At 45.2% G+C, this 17026-nt stretch overlaps 1 protein-coding gene across 2 annotated transcripts in view; it reads right to left on the bottom strand.

Annotated features, from left to right (window-relative positions):
- The window catches only part of SLC38A5 (solute carrier family 38 member 5), a 196580-nt gene extending 181737 nt beyond the window's left edge, over window positions 1-14843 (bottom strand). For both annotated transcript variants that reach the window (XM_033923471.1, XM_033923489.1), the window contains exon 1: window positions 14618-14843. The gene's annotated coding sequence lies outside the window, so the exon portion shown is untranslated. The remainder of the gene's footprint in view (window positions 1-14617) is intronic.
- Window positions 14844-17026: the final 2183 nt, after the last annotated feature.

Here is a 17026-nt window from a genome sequence, read left to right as displayed (position 1 = left end):
TTTCCAGGTAGAAACTCTTCTGCTTGCTGAGATAGTGTAATCAGCAGAGGCTGTAGGAGCAGTTTCCGCCCCCCTTGCTCTGTTCTTCAGCAGCCCCACCCCTAGGACCCTACAGGCAAAACCACACTTCCCATTCACAAGCTCCCCTGCCTACAAATGTTTTTTTCTTTAAGTCCAACCCTTTTTTTCTCCTAACCTCCTTCTTTAACTTTATAACCCCAAATGAGCCATCAACCTGGACCGCCACCGAAAGTGGGGCCGATGCTCAGAACCTAATGCCAGCTTTAGAACTAATTAGCGCTGGTATTAAAATGCACAGATGAATGCTGATATGTTGGGGCATAGCAAATTATTTAAATTGGTTTGGGTTCCGTTGACATCCTTTGTTACTTCAACCTAGTTGTCTTTGTTTAATTTTTGTTTATTTATATACAGATCCAGGATGGGGTGGAGGGGGATATCTTTCTGGTTTAATTTTTGATTAAATTGTTGGATGGGAGGGATATTTTTCTTCCGCATGATTATTAATATCTGTAAAATTCTTGGCACTTTGTATTAGTTTTGAAAATTAATAAAGATTAAAAAAAAAAAAAAAAATGCACAGAATGCTCAGAGGGCTTTAGCGCAGGAAACAATGTGCCTGCCGGGGATGGCTGCAAATTGTATTTAAATGTAGTCGAACAGATGTCAATGCTTAGAGAACACTGCACAAAAAAAAAAAAATCCCCTCCTCTTACCACTGGAAACCTAATGCCAGCTTGGAGGTGGCATGGGAGGGATGGGGTAAAGAGAGGATTTCTTATGATTTTCTATTTAAAATCTGACAGTTTTGATTTGTTCTTGAAGCGCTGTGCAAGACTCTAAGCCAGTGTATTGCAAACTGTGTGTCGCAGCACACTAGTGTGCCCAAAAGGATTCTAGGTTTGCCCCATGATGTTGGCGAGGGAGAGAGGCGCTCGCTGACTGCTTACATTATGTAGTCAGTCAGCCAGCGCCTGCGCCTCTCCTTCTTGCCGGCGCCTCTGCTTCTTCTCCTCACCTCTCCTTCTGTAGCAACCCTCCACTACCACAAACGGCGATAATAGTAGGCTCAAGGGCTGCGGCTGGAGGACATCCGCGCACGCATGCACATGATGATGCGTGCGACATCATTGCATCAACATCCGCACATTTCTGGGTGCCCTCCAGCCGCTGCCCCGAGATTAGTGTGCCAGCAGTTTAAAAAGTTTGCAACACACTGCTCTAAGTGCTGGCACCGAGAATGAAAAGTGAGAATCCAAGCAAACCTGAAAGAACCTATAACGAATATTTGTCTTGCGTGGATTTTTCTCACCTCTGGTGAGAGCGAACGTACTTCCACATTTCAGATTTCTTCATTTACAGGTATGTTTATATTTTTATGTCGCTCCTTTTGCAAGCTATATAAGATGTGCGGTACATAATAGCAAGAAAACAGAGGGTATAATAATAAAACTTTGAGTGTAATTTATTATGAACTGTTTATATGTTCAGTATGTATATATTTCCGGTTCACACGCACGCGGACCGTATATTTTTATGTCGCTCCTTTTGCAAGCTATATAAGATGCGCGCTACACAATCGCAAGAAAAACGAGGGTATAATACTAAAACTTTGAGCGTAATTGACTATGAACCGTTTATATGTTCGGTATGTTTATATTTCCGCAATTGTCTTTGAACCGAAGAATTGTATGGTTCACTTCAGAGTTTTCCTGGGCATGTGCACAAGAGCTATGCACACGCACCAGGCACGTTCCTCCCCCTTTCGGTCTCATTGCACGCATATAATTTGAATTCCATTAGCCTTGAGCGAAGGCTGTTATTCTGCGCTTTTCCTGAGGTTTGGGGTTGGGTGCTGCTTGCTTTAGTGCCAGAGCATTGGGGCTCGAGTATGCTGTGAAGAGGGAGAATGGTCTTCTCTCTGTGTTGTTTGCCTTACATTGGGCATGGGAAGAAAGTGGTCTAGATCAGGGGTGGGCAACTCCAGTCCTCGAGGGCCAGAATCCAGTTGGGTTTTCAGGATTTCCCCAATGAATTTGCATTGAAAGCAGTACATGCAAGCATGCCAATAGATCTCATGCATATTCATTGTGGATATCCTGAAAACATGGCCTGGCTTCGGCTCTCAAGGACCGGAATTGCCTACCTCTGGGCTAGGTTTCTCTTCTCTAATCTAGTGCAAGAGTCCCCAAAGTCCCTCCTTGAGGGCCGAATCCAGTCAGGTTTTCAGGATTTCCCCAATGAATATGCATTGAAAGCAGTGCATGCACATAGATCTCATGCATATTCATTGAGGAAATCCTGAAAACCTGACTGGATTCGGCCCTCAAGGAGGGACTTTGGGGACCCCTGGTCTAGTGCCTTAAGACCAGAACTACTACTAGGGTTGCCACCTCAGCCAGGTCAACCAAAATAAGCAACTCCAGTCCTGGTTTTGCTCCACAGGAATGCTGGGATTTGTAATTCTGATTTCCTTAAAAAGAAAACCAGAATCTGTATCTCCATGCACAACCAGGCTCAGATTCTTTGCATCAATCTCAGTGAGGTGACACCACTATCACTATATTCCTCTTTTCAAATAAAAGCATGAACTATCAGTGAGGTGACTTGTATATAAATTGGGTGTTTCCAAGATATCAGCTGACATTGAATGGTATTTTATTGGATAAGGGGTTTAAAACCATCTCTCTCTTTTCAGGCAAAGACGAATGTAGTCATATCATTTGTTCTCTCTGTTTTTGATTTTTGTAATGCTATTTTGTCAGGATTACCAAAGTATTTGATTGTTCATTTATGCCGATGACATCACCATCATCATCCCCCTAACTTCACTCACCCAACAAACGGAACAACTCACATCCTCCATCCTCACCAAGTTAGAACTATGGACCTCACAATTTAAATTAAAATTGAACTCTGGAAAAACCAAAATCTTCCTGGCTAGCCCTAACCATAAAATAACAAACACCTCCATGAAACTGAACGGCCTAGATTATCCTATCAACCCCTCCATAAAAATACTCGGAGTCATCCTAGATAGATGCTTAACCTTCGAAGACCATACCAGTGCCCAGGTCAAAAATTGCTTCTGCACCCTCTGGAAACTTCGCACCATCAAACACCACTTTGACCACCTCTCCTTCCGCTTACTGGTCCAATCATTAATCTTAAGCATATTGGACTACTGTAATATCATATACCTAGGAGCCTATAAAAACACCACCAAACGTCTAAGAATAGTACAAAATGCCGCCGTCCACCTCATCTTCGGCCTCAAAAAATACGATCACATTAGCCCCTATTATGCCAAACTCCACTGGCTGCCGGTAGAGGCAAGAATCACCTTTAAATTCATCCTAAGATATGTGATGGCAGTGATCAATGCAAGTACGGAATCCTGCCCCCAAGCTGCTGATCTTGTGAAAAAAATGACGGTGCTCAACTCTTTACACATGGTACTCCGATTAAGCGCATGCTCTATATGCTAGATGTAATTTACTTGGATTTCAGCAAAGCCTTTGATACAGTTCCTCATAGGAGGCTGTTGAACAAACTTGAAGGGCTGAAGTTAGGACCCAAAGTGGTGAACTGGGTCAGAAACTGGCTGTCGGACAGACACCAGAGTGTGGTGGTTAATGGAAGTCGCTCGAAGGAAGGAAAGGTGACTAGTGGAGTCCCTCAGGGTTCGGTGCTGGGGCCAATCCTGTTCAATATGTATGTAAGTGACATTGCTGAAGGGTTAGAAGGAAAAGTGTGCCTTTTTGCAGATGATACCAAGATTTTTAACAGAATAGACACCGAAGAGGGAGTGGAAAATATGAAAAAGGATCTGCAAAAGTTAGAGGAATGGTCTAATGCCTGGCAACTAAAATTCAATGCAAAGAAATGCAGAGTAATGCATTTGGGGATTAATAATAGGAAGGAACCGTATATGCTGGGAGGAGAGAAGCTGATATGCACGGACGGGGAGAGGGACCTTGGGGTGATAGTGTCCGAAGATCTAAAGGCGAAAAAACAGTGTGACAAGGCAGTGGCTGCTGCCAGAAGGATTCTGGGCTGTATAAAGAGAGGCGTTGTCAGTAGAAGGAAGAAGGTGTTGATGCCCCTGTACAGGTCATTGGTGAGGCCCCACTTGGAGTATTGTGTTCAGTTTTGGAGACCGTATCTGGCGAAAGACGTAAGAAGACTTGAGGCGGTCCAGAGGAGGGTGACGAAAAAGATAGGAGGCTTGCGCCAGAAGACGTATGAGGAGAGACTGGAAGCCCTGAATATGTATACCTTAGAGGAAAGGAGAGACAGGGGAGATATGATTCAGACGTTCAAATACTTAAAGGGTATTAACGTAGAACAAAATCTTTTCCAGAGAAAGGAAAATGGTAAAACCAGAGAACATAATTTGAGGTTGAGGGGTGGTAGATTCAGGGGCAATGTTAGGAAATTCTACTTTACGGAGAGGGTGGTGGATGCCTGGAATGCGCTCCCGAGAGAGGTGGTGGAGAGTAAAACTGTGACTGAGTTCAAAGAAGCGTGGGATGAACACAGAAGATTTAGAATCAGAAAATAATATTAAAGATTGAACTAGGCCAGTTACTGGGCAGACTTGTACGGTCTGTGTCTGTGCATGGCCGTTTGGAGGAGGATGGGCAGGGGAGGGCTTCAATGGCTGGGAGGGTGTAGATGGGCTGGAGTAAGTCTTAACAGAGATTTCGGCAGTTGGAACCCAAGCACAGTACCGGGTAAAGCTTTGGATTCTCGCCCAGAAATAGCTAAGAAGAAAAAAAAAAAAAAAAATTTAAATTGAATCAGGTTGGGCAGACTGGATGGACCATTCGGGTCTTTATCTGCCGTTACTATGTTACTATATAAGCGCATGTGGCAAACCGGTCTGAAGGACTTGCACTTAAGTGGAGTTGACTCTATCTGTCTGCAGAACAGCAGCACCTGGTATAGGACATAGGTGTCTTAAGTAACCTGGTGGGTGGGCTAGTGAATCATAGAGAGGAATAGCAAGTCCCACAAGCCACTCTAACCACTACATTTATGGTGAAAATTGTGAGCCCAGCAAAAACCCACCCAAAACCTACTGTATTGCTATATAGGTGACATCTGCAGCCATAAGGGCTATTGAGGTGGTAGACAGGTGGATACTGAAGGTTTTGTAGGAGGTTTGGAGGGATCACCCTACACCAAAAGGGAGTTCTGGTGAAATATGTATCTGATGCCCTTTAAGTGAAGTTCACAGCAGTGTCCCCTAAGGTGCCTCACTGCCCTTTTGAGATGTCTGTGGCTCATCCATTAAGATGCTGGCCCCTCCCATGTCCAAATGGGCTTGATTTGGATGTTTTGAACATGGACATTTTTTAATTTGAAAATGGACAAAAAGGTTTGACATCCTAAGGCCAAGATATCCAAATAGGTCATTTTCTCCCCAAAATTTGGACATCTAGTGGTTATGAAAGTGGATGTTTCCCTGCCCCGATATTCGGATGTCTTGTGGGACACATCCAAAGTCAGACTTAGACGCACTATCAAAAATGCCCCTCCACACCTTCAGCTTTCTTTTAAATTTATGTACATCTGATTCTGCTCTCAACTTTTTAGGAAAGGCATTCCACCACATAGGTGCCATTACTGAGAACAACATTGTCCTTATATTTGATTTCCTTAACAGAAGAAATCTCCAACAAAAGATCATGACCAGAGCATAATGACCATTTTGGCACATATTTGATTAATCTAGTCAGCAAACATTGGCCTAGATTCACAAAGCCTACCTTTGCTGGGCGATCCATATCCGATCCGTTTAAGAGGCTTCTCGGGCGATTGATTCAGCAAGCCTCCTTATGCAAATTAATGCACTCAGAGGCACACCCACATAGTCACTGGACAGATCGCTGCAGAGTGATTGGGACGCATGCGCGGACCATCTTATTTTCCTGTAGATAGTCCGCACATGCGTTGGCTCTCAGTACACGCGGGGGAGGGAGAAGGGGGGATCGAAGAGGCTATGAGCTATCTTTACAAATCATGGTGAAAATATTTGCAGACGAGCACACAATAAGGTTGCCTGTACTTGTAATGGGGAATGCCGACATGCCTGCTCCAACACATGTCGATTTTCCGATCGCCTCCGACTCTGAAAATGACGTGGAGATCAGCCAGGGCTGGTAGCGAGAAGTGCAGCCCTGCTTTTAACCCGCATGTTAAAACCGCGGGTTACAAACATGGACTCACAACGGGGCATGGCGGAATAGGACAGAGAGACAAGGGGAGAAGAGAGCAGGGCAGCATGGCGGAAGAGAGGAGAGTGGCAGAGAGCTGGGCGCTTTTTGGATAGTTTCAGGGCTGCAGGGCTGGGATTTCAGGCAGAAAGCAGAGAGTAGATAGTCGGAAAGGAGGTGAGCGACTGGTCCCCAGCAGTCGCTTCTTTTGATCGGCCAGCCCAGTCGGTGTTCCTGAAGTTTTGTTTTGTGAATCACTTCCTTCCTATATTTGCATGCAATTCCTCCTCATTTGCATACACAGATCGGATCGGGCAGAAATCGGATTGGGAGTAAGGTTAGTGAATGGGAGCGGGGTCGCAAAGTGATCGCAAACCGATTGGTACATGATTGGTTTGCTTTGTGAATCTAGGCCATTGAGGTTCCAAAGATTGCAATATCAAGATCTTAAATTTCACCCTACTTTCAATTGGGAGCTAATGCCGCTCTTTTAGCAGGGGGGTAGCTCTCGCCTGCCATGGTTTACCCAGTAAGAATCTTGCTGCTACATTTTGGTTTATTTGGATTTGTCTAATAATAATAATAATAACTTTATTCTTGTATACCGCATTACCATGGAAGTTCTATGCGGTTAACAGATGAAGAGACTGTACATTTACAGCGAAGTTACAATTTCGTTGATGTTATATTTACAATTTTAGACGATACATATTCGGTCAAGTTACCTTTACATTCTAGACAATAAATATACGGTGAAGTTATTTTGGCAGCTAGGTTATATGTTCGGAGTGGTTACATTTGCTATAAGCTCGATACTGCACCGTTATAGATGTTGGTGTTACATGAGGCGGTAAGGGTCTAGGGGAGAGGGGTCAGAAGAGGAGGGAGGGGGGAGGAGGAAGGAGGATAAATCAGAGGAATTTGTCAAAAAGGTAGGTTTTTGTTAACTTCCTGAATGTTTGATAGTGGGGGGAATTGGAGATGAGAGTAGAGAGGCATTTGTTCCATTTGCCTGCTTGGAATGCTAGTGATCGGTCAAGGAATTTTTTGTAGAGGCAGCCCTTCAGGGAGGGGAAGGAAAACAGATAGGTATTTCGAGTACGAGAGGGGCCAGTAATTTCAAGGTGCTCAGATAGGTAGATTGGTGAAGAGCCTGCTAGGGTTTTGAAGCAGAGGCAAGCGAACCTTGAAGCCAACAACTTCGCTACGTTTAAAAGCGGTGTATCAGTCTCTATCGCTTTAATTGAGAGACCATACTATAGCTCATCTGTGTGAGCAACTGCAGAAGGACCTGGAGTACACCACTCTCAGGGGCCAGGCCCTTCCAATTTATGTACAAGTATACTGTAATAACATTGCCTAAGTGGCGTCTGACATCAGCATGGTGGACACGTGCAAAGACAATGATTTTTGTCCAGCCACGGTGCAGTTCCGAAAGTTCGAACATATGGCCACCGAAACACGCGGCTCATCTACGTGATTGCTTTTAACCGGAATGAAGGCTATGTGAAAGAATACAGGTGGGACCTACGACATCAGTGAGCATAAGCGGATTGCGTGCTTATCAGAATTGCAAATATCCGGAGTTTACATGCATTGACTTTAATGTAAAAAAAAACAGGACCGTGGTGGTCAGGTGCGAATAACCGGAGCGTGCCTTATCCGACCTAAACTTAGGTGGAGTCAACTGTATTTACTTTTGTATTCTGATCTTTGTGGGGTGTGAGGAGGTCAGTGAGCACTGGGGAATTGTGTGGCAGTCTTTACTTTGGGTACCTTTTTAATACTTATACCTTTTTAAAACAGGTCTAACTCAAATGTATAAGTTCTGCCAAAACATTTGATTATCCCTGCAGTATGTGTAAGTCTAAGTCTGCCCCAGAGCTTGCCCAAAGGCCATCCATAACACTCCTCCCAACGCACCTCTTTGAGTTCTGGACACACAACTGGAGAAACGTCTTGCAAGATGTCCAGGAAAAGGGTTTTGATTATTGGCACTTGGACTTCCTGTCAATTAGGACGTCCAAGTGCTGACTTAGGTGGGTTTCTAGTTGTCTGGATGTTTTGATTATGAGCCCCATTGCTTTTTATGGACTGCTTTTATTAAGATCAATGAACTGTTGGTAGTCTCTTATTGAGATCTTTATGGCAAATGAATACTGTACTATGGTATTTTAATTGATGCATGTGTGATAATTTTGTGTATGCAGTTATTTGGAATTTCAAATGTATTTTATAAACCACTTTGAATCGACTGTGGCCTGGATGCACTAAAAATGGTCGCTCTAGCTGAGTGGGTTGCTGTGGGCCGATTCATTGTCCGATTTTAAAACGGTGATCAATGTACAATCAACTTTGCATGCAAATTAGTTTCGCAGAGATCAGCTGTAGCCTGTAATCTCACCCCACCAGTCGCTGGAAAAGCAACTTTCACACTTGTACAGAGCCAGCAGGGGAAGCCCCGAAGCAACCTCCTGCCGCTTAGCTGTTCGGAGCAGGAAGAGTTTTTCCTTTTTTTATTTTTAATGGGTACAGATGTTGTGCATGTATTGCACACGCACAATACCTCACCCCATTTTTAAAAAAAAAGTTGTGCCACCCCTCCCCCCAATGACGGCTGCTTAAAAAAAAGAGAGGGAGGGTGGGAGCACAGGGGGTTCTGATGGCTGCGATCTTCATGGGGAGAGGGGGGTTAGGAGCATGGGGGGTATGGGTTTCCAAGACAGAATGAGTGGGCATCCCTCCTATGTCTCGTTTTTTTATGGCAGACCTGTTGGTGACAGTTAGACCTGTCATTTTTTTGGGTTGTTATTAGCCGTCGCTAAATTTAGTGCATGCCTTAGCGATGCTAGGCCATCGATCGGAGTGCTGTTTTAATATTAATGACCTAATTTTAACACTAATGAGATCATTTGCATGGGGGAGTCAGAGAATGTACAAACGCAGCGAAAAGCACACAGGGAGCCATTATGTACATCAGGTTGGCAAATTAGGTCGTTGCTAAACCAGTTAGCAACAATCATTAGACGATCGCAGCGTTTAGTACATCCAGGCCTGTATAGTTATTTAAGTGGTAAAGGAAATTTTAATAAAGATAAAGATCTAGTGACTGTTTGTATTCCAAGACAGGTGAATCAGATCCTGAATTTTAGCACATTACAGGCCTACAGTAGACACGAAGTTCCAGCTTTTTTTAAGGAAACAAAAAGCATATCATTATGCATGGAATGGGGTTAAAACGCAAGGCAGGCTGAGGCTGTTTTGTAAAAACTGAACCAAAAAATAATGAAGTGGAGAGATGCTTTTTCTTTTTACATATATATATTTTTTTCTTCTTCAATCTTCAATCGTTTGGGATAGTAGATTCCTAGCCATGTCAACTGAAAAATTAAGTACTAACGCCACAAGCTAAGTACTGTAAAATATTCATATAAAATTAAAACTATTAAAGAAAGTAAAGTATAAGTATTATCAGTATAGGGGGACTGTTGAAACCAGTGATAGCCCGCAAAAGGCAGATTGACGAAGACCAGTTCTAAAAATCAGACTGCCACGAGCACTTGAGGTTTCTTTATCATAATCATTATCAGTTGAATGTAAACGATATAATCAATGGTTTGAAAAAGTTCTACTAATATCAGAGGAAAAATAAAAAATAACTATAAATAGATTGAAGAAAATTGTATATATGTAAAAAGAAAAAGCATCTCTCCATTTCATCATTTTTTAGATTAGGGAAGTTTGTCATTGACATTGAGTGAGTGTGTGTTTTAGTTGTAAAACCTGAAGCCAACTTGCCGCCTTTGCTCCCCATTCTGAGTCAAGGTTTGCAATTCAAGTGCAGTGGTGGGGGTGGAGTCAAGCTAAGTATTTATGGATATGTTCTGCCTTTCAGATCATGATCCAGCTGATCTGTTTTCCATCCTAAATTTAAAAACAAATTCCAGAACAAGAGGCAAACATCAGCCTCTTATAGGACTGCAGATTTGCTTTCCGTGATTTCTGTTCTAATCATCTTCTCCCTCCACTCCTTCATAAAAAAAACCCCAAAACTTGTGTACTTCATATATAAATCCTCCCCTCTTGGGTAAAAAATGGACTGCTTCCAGTTATCCTATCCTCCAGACCCAGAGGATATGAAGAAAAGCAATAAAGTTGCCCCCTCCTCCTCAAACTTAGCAAAATAGCAGTATACATAAAGGAACACATTAAGAAGCGAGGATACGCGGCTGAAGGCATTTTCACATCTGTACACTCCAAGATTTCAGGGTTTCTTTCAAAATGAACAGTCAGCAGATGGCTCTGGGTCAAGAGGGCCAGTCTAAGCTAGGCCAGGTTTTGCCACGGGGCATCTCCTGACTTGGCACTTCCGGAAAGGCTGCCAATTTGAAATGGAATTGGTAAGAAAAGAAAAAGGAAAGAGAAGTGTTTGGATTATTTATTTACTCATTTGCAATACTTTTGGAGGGTAATTTTGGTGTAAAAGCCTTTCTGCCTCTAAAGCCCTGCTTTAAGGTACTATTCGGTTTGGCCCCCTAAATATATAACTGAGCTCTTCTCTTTCTCAACCAATAGACATAAGAGAAGCTCACACCGGAAGATTGTCTCTCCACCAGTTAGAAACCCGACTGGATTGCGGCCCTCAAGGAGGGACTTTGAGACCCCTGAGTTAGAGGATGTAAATTTAAAAAGACATCATCGACATCTTTTCTCTTGCCAAGCGACATTATGGGGCAAAGATCTGGAAAAATTACTTATGCATGCAAATAACTATGGGGAATTTAGGAAACACCTAAAAACAGACCTGTTCCTGAAGTACACTTAGGTAGCTGATCTGCACGATCTCTCCCACAACAACTGATCTCTAAAACTGTTAGTCACTAATCTCTACCTTTGTTAGTTCTACTCAATTTGTAGCATTTTTTAATCATTGTAAACATAAGCACATAAGCATTGCCTCTGCTGAGTCAGACCACAGGTCCATCACGCCCAGCAGTCCGCTCCCGCGGCGGCCCCCCAGGTCAATGACCTGTAGTGATCTATTACTCTACTACTCTATTACTTTACAGCCTTATGTACTGTATAGTAACCCTCTAATTATGCCCCTGGATCCCCTTTTCCTTCATGAACTCGTCCAATCCCCTTTTGAACCCCAAAGTCGTACTCTGCTCTACCACCTCCTCTGGAAGCGTATTCCAGGTGTTCACCACCCTCTGCGTGAAGAAGAACTTCCTAGCATTTGTACTGAACCTATCTCCCTTCAATTTTTTTGAGTGCCCTCTAGTTTTTGTTGCCCATGCTAGTCTGAAGAATCTGTCCCTCTCTACCTTCACTATACCCTTCATGATCTTATGAGTTTCTATCATATCCCCTCTAAGTCTCCGCTTTACCGCATAGAACTTCACGGTCCTGCGGTATATAAATTGTTATTATTATTATTAATAATAATGGAAAAAAAAGTTATAAAATTAGCCAATTACGCACATAAGTCCATCAAGCAGATTATGCATACTTATTCACGCATGGCTCATACGCATTCATGGGGGCATGGTTTGGTCAGAGAGGAGGAGTTACAATGTACACACATAAACGCAGGTATGCACATACAGAATATGCACACATTTACAACTTTAGAGTGGCTGTGTACTGTGCCTTCACCGTGATTCAGACCCTGCAATTAACGCACAGAATGCAGAAGGCTTAAGTGAACAAGTTAACTCACATGGAAGACATGGCCACAGGCCATATTAAAATGCATGATAATGAGTTCATCAAGGGGTCCTTTTACTAAACTGCACTACAAAATGGCCTCAGCACACCCTTATGCGGGTCTTTCCTGTGCTCAAAGGCTATTTTTAGCGCAGCTGGAAAATGGCTAATTTTCCATTTTCAAAATTAATGGCCATGTGCTAATGTATCTAAGTTCTAAACCGGTCTGCACTAGCGATCGGGGCAGAAGACGTGGATACTTTCTGTAGGCATTAAGGGCTCATCCACTAATCAGTTAGTGCATGATACTGCAGACTGCTGATTAGCACAGAAATGCTCACTCTTCAACCCCAGACACACACCCTCTCCCAAAAAAGAATATTTTTTAGTATGCGATTTGTGCACAGAGATTGTAAAACTACTGTGAGACACTTTGGCACATCCTGCAGTAAACCATTCTAAGCTACGGTAAAAAAATCCAGCTTAGTAAAAGAACCCTTAAGTATTCCATGCAAGACAGAAATTATACTAGAGAGCTGCATGGGAATGGGGACTGCGGGAATCCCATGGAACCCACAGGGATAGTCTTTGCCACAGGATTCCCACAGGGATGTAAGAAGTTGCTATGGAATTCCTGCAAGAGTGTAGTCAAAATCTCTGGTGACTCCAGAATGAGACTTGGGAGGCAATTAGAGCACCAGAATGAAGTTTTGAACATACGGAGAGAGACGGAGTATCAGAATATGGCTTGCAACATTCATTTGCTGAACAGTGAATCGGAGAGAGCTAGCTGCAAGCAAATAAGTAAATAATAGCGTCGACTCCTGTGGGTACAGGTGGGAATGGATCTTAGCGGATATAGGTGGGTATGGTGTTAGATTCTGTCCCTGTGCAACTATTCTGCTCAATGCAGAGAGCTTTTGATGCACACACAACAAGAGAATATTTTTGTCAGGTTCAGGGCAGTGTGGGAGGTTTTATGGAGAGGATTTCATTTTTCAGAGGTAACCGACATGTGAATGTGTCCAAACAAAATTGAAAGAGAAAACACACATCGGCCCTTGATCTGCGCCTAAATTTGAGCCTCACAAAAATGTCATATACAGGCGATTTTTGCCAAGTTCACATTTAGACTAAGTCAAAAACAAAATACGGAGGAAAAATAATCCAAAAAGGAAAATGTGAAAAAATGACTGGGTGGTGAGGTTTTGGGGGGAATTTGTTCCCCTTTTTCCTCCATGTCTCTGAGCACAACCTTCTAATTAGAAAAACTATATGAAAATAAGTTTAATCTATTTTTTTCACTTTAATAAGAAAATTGTTTACGAAAGCGTGTTGTGTAGTTTATTCTAAGTTCGCATTTAGACGCAAAAGAACAAGCACTTGTGTGTGCTGACACTTCCAGTCTTTGGGCTCCTTTTATAAAGGTGCACTAGTGGTTTTAGCACGCGCACTAGCCCGCTACCGCCTCCTTTTAAACAGGCGGTAGTTTGTCGGCTAGCACGCGCTAATCTTGTGCGTGCGCTAAAAACGCTAGCGCACCTTTGTGAAAGGAGCCCCTTGTTTAGACATGTATGCAAAAGCTGTTCTTACCACAAAGCTCTTGTGTACATCTGATCAGCAGCACACGCCCCCTCCCCCATTTGACGTGAGCTTTCTGCTCATAACACCACTCCCCCACCCCCGTTTTACAAAACTACAGTGCGGTTTTTAGCACCAGCCATGAGCGTCGGAACTGTTACCGCTGCAGCCGGCACTAAAAATCATGCTACGGTTTTGTAAAGGGGGGTGGGGTTTGCATACCATTAAGTTTCTGCATGGCATGGGTGGTATTGCACTCACAAGAGAGACTATGCGCTCAATCCTCTGTATGGGCCCCTAAGAGCACTATCACAGTTGATTATGGAAGCCCATTTCACAATGGCGCTTTCTCGTCTAGGTTGCATTTCTATAACAGAGACCTAGTTATAAAATTACCTGCTTAGAAGTGAAGCTAATTTAAAAAATAAAAACAAGCCATAGTTTACACAATAATTGCAAAATAAAAATGACAGTGTACAGGCAAGATAATAACAATGACAGTTCCCAGGTTCAGGTCACATTTTGTCTCCTCAGCTTCTCCCCAATTTCATGGTTAGAAAGAGGGGAAAGCAGTTGGAAACATGTGGCTCATATTCCACTGATAATCCACACAACTCACTTTCCCCAGACACACTCAAGGCTCCCAGGGGCATCCTCCCAGCCACCACGTGTGCAGCTTCCCCTCTGGTATTTTTTTCCTTCAGGGATCAGAGCCGGCCTCCTCTGTACAAACCCCTCACCCTCCTACAGAGCTTTGACAGCTCCCGCTGGGAGCCTGACAGCGGTGGGGGAGGGGGAGCGCGCTGCTTCTCTAGCGCTACCGGATGGGAGGATCCGAGAGAGCGGTGGCGGACGCCAACGTTGCACAAAACACAGTACAAATGACCCCCCCCCCCCCCATCCCTGGGCACGCGGTAAAGGAGCTTGCTCCAGGTTAGGGTCCTCGGCCCAGAGAGCCCAGGCCGGGCCGAGGCTCCTTCCTCGTCCCACCGACACCAGTGAACCCCCCCCTCCCCCCAGTCCAGCTCAGCAGCCTCCCCAGTGCCCAGCAATCCCTTGATCGGAAGAAACGAAGCAAGACTCACTTATTCCTGGTGGCGGGGCGCAAGGAGGTGGTAAATATGTCCCAGTCGAGGGCTAAAAGAGGGGGAAAAAGCAGGGAAGAGGTGGAAGTGCCTTTCAGCAGAGGAGAAATGAGGCTTCCAGCAGGGTTGAGAGATCAAGTTACTGGAAACGTCTCGGAGGACACGGGCTGGGCCAGCTCTCTCCCCCCCCTCTTGGTGCTGGGACAGCCCAGGCGACGGAAAGGAGAGTTTAAATCCAGTGGGTGGTAGATAAAAGATCCTCCCGCCCCTCCCCCTCCCCCGTTGCAGGTCTTCGTATCTGGGCAGGAAAGAAAAAGGCAGCAGTGCAACGAGGGGGAAGACGGAGAAAGGCTTGTAGGGCTTTTCTTATTTATCTGCTGACCTACTGAGCGTAATGCAGAGAGAGGTGCCAAGGGTTGCTGATGATCCCAAAGCTAGAGATTGAAGGCCAGTGAGCGACGTTTTAATTGTGGGGACTCCAAAACCTTACCTAGTCTAATCAACCAGTCTTTAAGCCCCTTACATCAACGGGTGCTAGATGTGTCTGTCTTTCTTTCTCTCTCCTTGGCTTCTTTCTGTCTTTTTTTTCTTTCTGTCTCTCTCTCTCTCCTTGGCCGCTGACTGTCTTTCTTTCTCTCTCTCTCTGTCCTTGGCTGATTTCTGTCTGTCTTTCTGTCTGTCTGTCTCTCTCTCTCTCCTTGGCCGCTGTCTTTTTTTCTTTGTCTCTCTCTCTTTGGCCGCTGTCTTCCTGTCTGTCTCTCTGGCATTCTTTCTGTCTGTGTCTCTCCCTGTTTGTCTGTCTTTCTTTCTCTCTCTCTTGCTGCTTTCTGTCTGTCTGTCTTTCTTTCTGTCTCTCTCTCCTTGGCTGCTGTCTGTCTGTCTTTTTTTTCTTTGTGTCTCTCTCTTTGGCCGCTGTCTTTCTGTCTGTCTCTCTGGCATTCTTTCTGTCTGTGTCTATCCCTGGTCTGTCTTTCTTTCTTTCTTTCTTTCTCTCTCTCTCTCCTTGGCCGCTGGCTGTCTGTCTTTTTTTCTTTGTCTCTCTCTCTCTCTTTGGACGCTGTCTGTCTCTCTGGCCCCCTGACTGTTTGTCATTCTTTCTGTCTGTCTCTCTCCCTGGCTCCATGCCTGCTTATCTCTCTCTGTTGCGCCATGCTTGCCTGTCTCTCTGTGGCCCCCTTCTGTCTCCCCCCCCTCCCGAGCAAACCGATTGCTGCTTGCCCCCAGCACACCCCTCCCCCCAAAGCAGCCCCCTTTCCCCCTCCACTTCCCTGTACAGCAGTAGCAGTCGGATGCCTCGCAGCACCCACACCCTGTCCTCTTCGTCCAGGCCTAAGGACACCCTCCTGCCGTTGCTCTCGGCGCTGCCAAACTGCTGCATGCGCCGCAAGCCGACGCACAACGCACACAACGCAAATCGAACACAGCCACGGAAGCACACAGCACGGTGGCAGGGATCACGGCCTCCTAAGTGCGCATGCGCGTTTAGGGTTTTATTATAGAGGATAGAAAAAAAGAAAAAAATTGAATCTTTGGCTCTTTCTACTGCTCACAAGGTGTGTGAGAGCTGGGGCGATCGGGGGTTCGGGGGTCGGTCATGGGGGGGTTCATCAAGGGCAGGAGGGCCTGGGATCCCTCCTGCCCTTATTTTAGTGGGGGGTGGGGGTTAGAGGGTGTCGCGGGCCATGAGGGCTTGGGTTCCCTCCTGGCCGGATCGTGTGGGGGGGAGGGGGGAGGAAGATCACTGGGCCAGGAGGGCTTGGGCTCCCTCCTGACCAGATCATGTGTGGGGTGGAAGATTGCGAGGCAAGAGGGCTTGGGCTACCTCTTGCCCCGATGTTGTCGGGGCAGGTTGCGGCTGGCGGGGCAAGAGGGCTTGGGCTCCCTCTTGCCCGATTGTTGTAAGGGGGAGGGCTCATCGCTGCAGGAGAGATGGCTCATCTCTCCTGCCACGATGATGATCACCTACACCCCTCCGAACCGCGGCACTTCAGGGTGAGCATTGCCGGCAGGGGAGATGCCCTTCCCTGATGCTCATCCCGAAATGCCATGGTTCAGAGGGGTGTAGGCGATCATCATCGCGGCAGGAGAGATGAGCCATCTCTCCTGGAGCGATAGGCAGGTTGCTGGGGCTGCTGAGCTGCAGCAATCAGCTCAGCGGCCCATTTTTCAGCACTTATACCTGTTTTGACTTGGTCTAAATCAAAACGTATAAGTGCCGACTAGGCAACCTGTCAAATGTTTTGGTTATACGTGTTGTACGCCTAGGTGTAGGTCGTCCCACCGCCCGCCCTTTCCCCTCCTCTAAAAATGCCTCTTTTCTGTGCGTTTAGAGGCAGGGGAAAGGCCTAAGCTGGTTTTAGATACGTCTAAAACCAGCTTTGATTATGGGTACTTGGAAGATCAGGCTTT

Source organism: Geotrypetes seraphini, chromosome 1 (genome assembly GCF_902459505.1).
Source record: "Geotrypetes seraphini chromosome 1, aGeoSer1.1, whole genome shotgun sequence".
NCBI lineage: Eukaryota > Metazoa > Chordata > Amphibia > Gymnophiona > Dermophiidae > Geotrypetes > Geotrypetes seraphini.
This window is presented reverse-complemented; position numbering and strand designations above follow the sequence as displayed.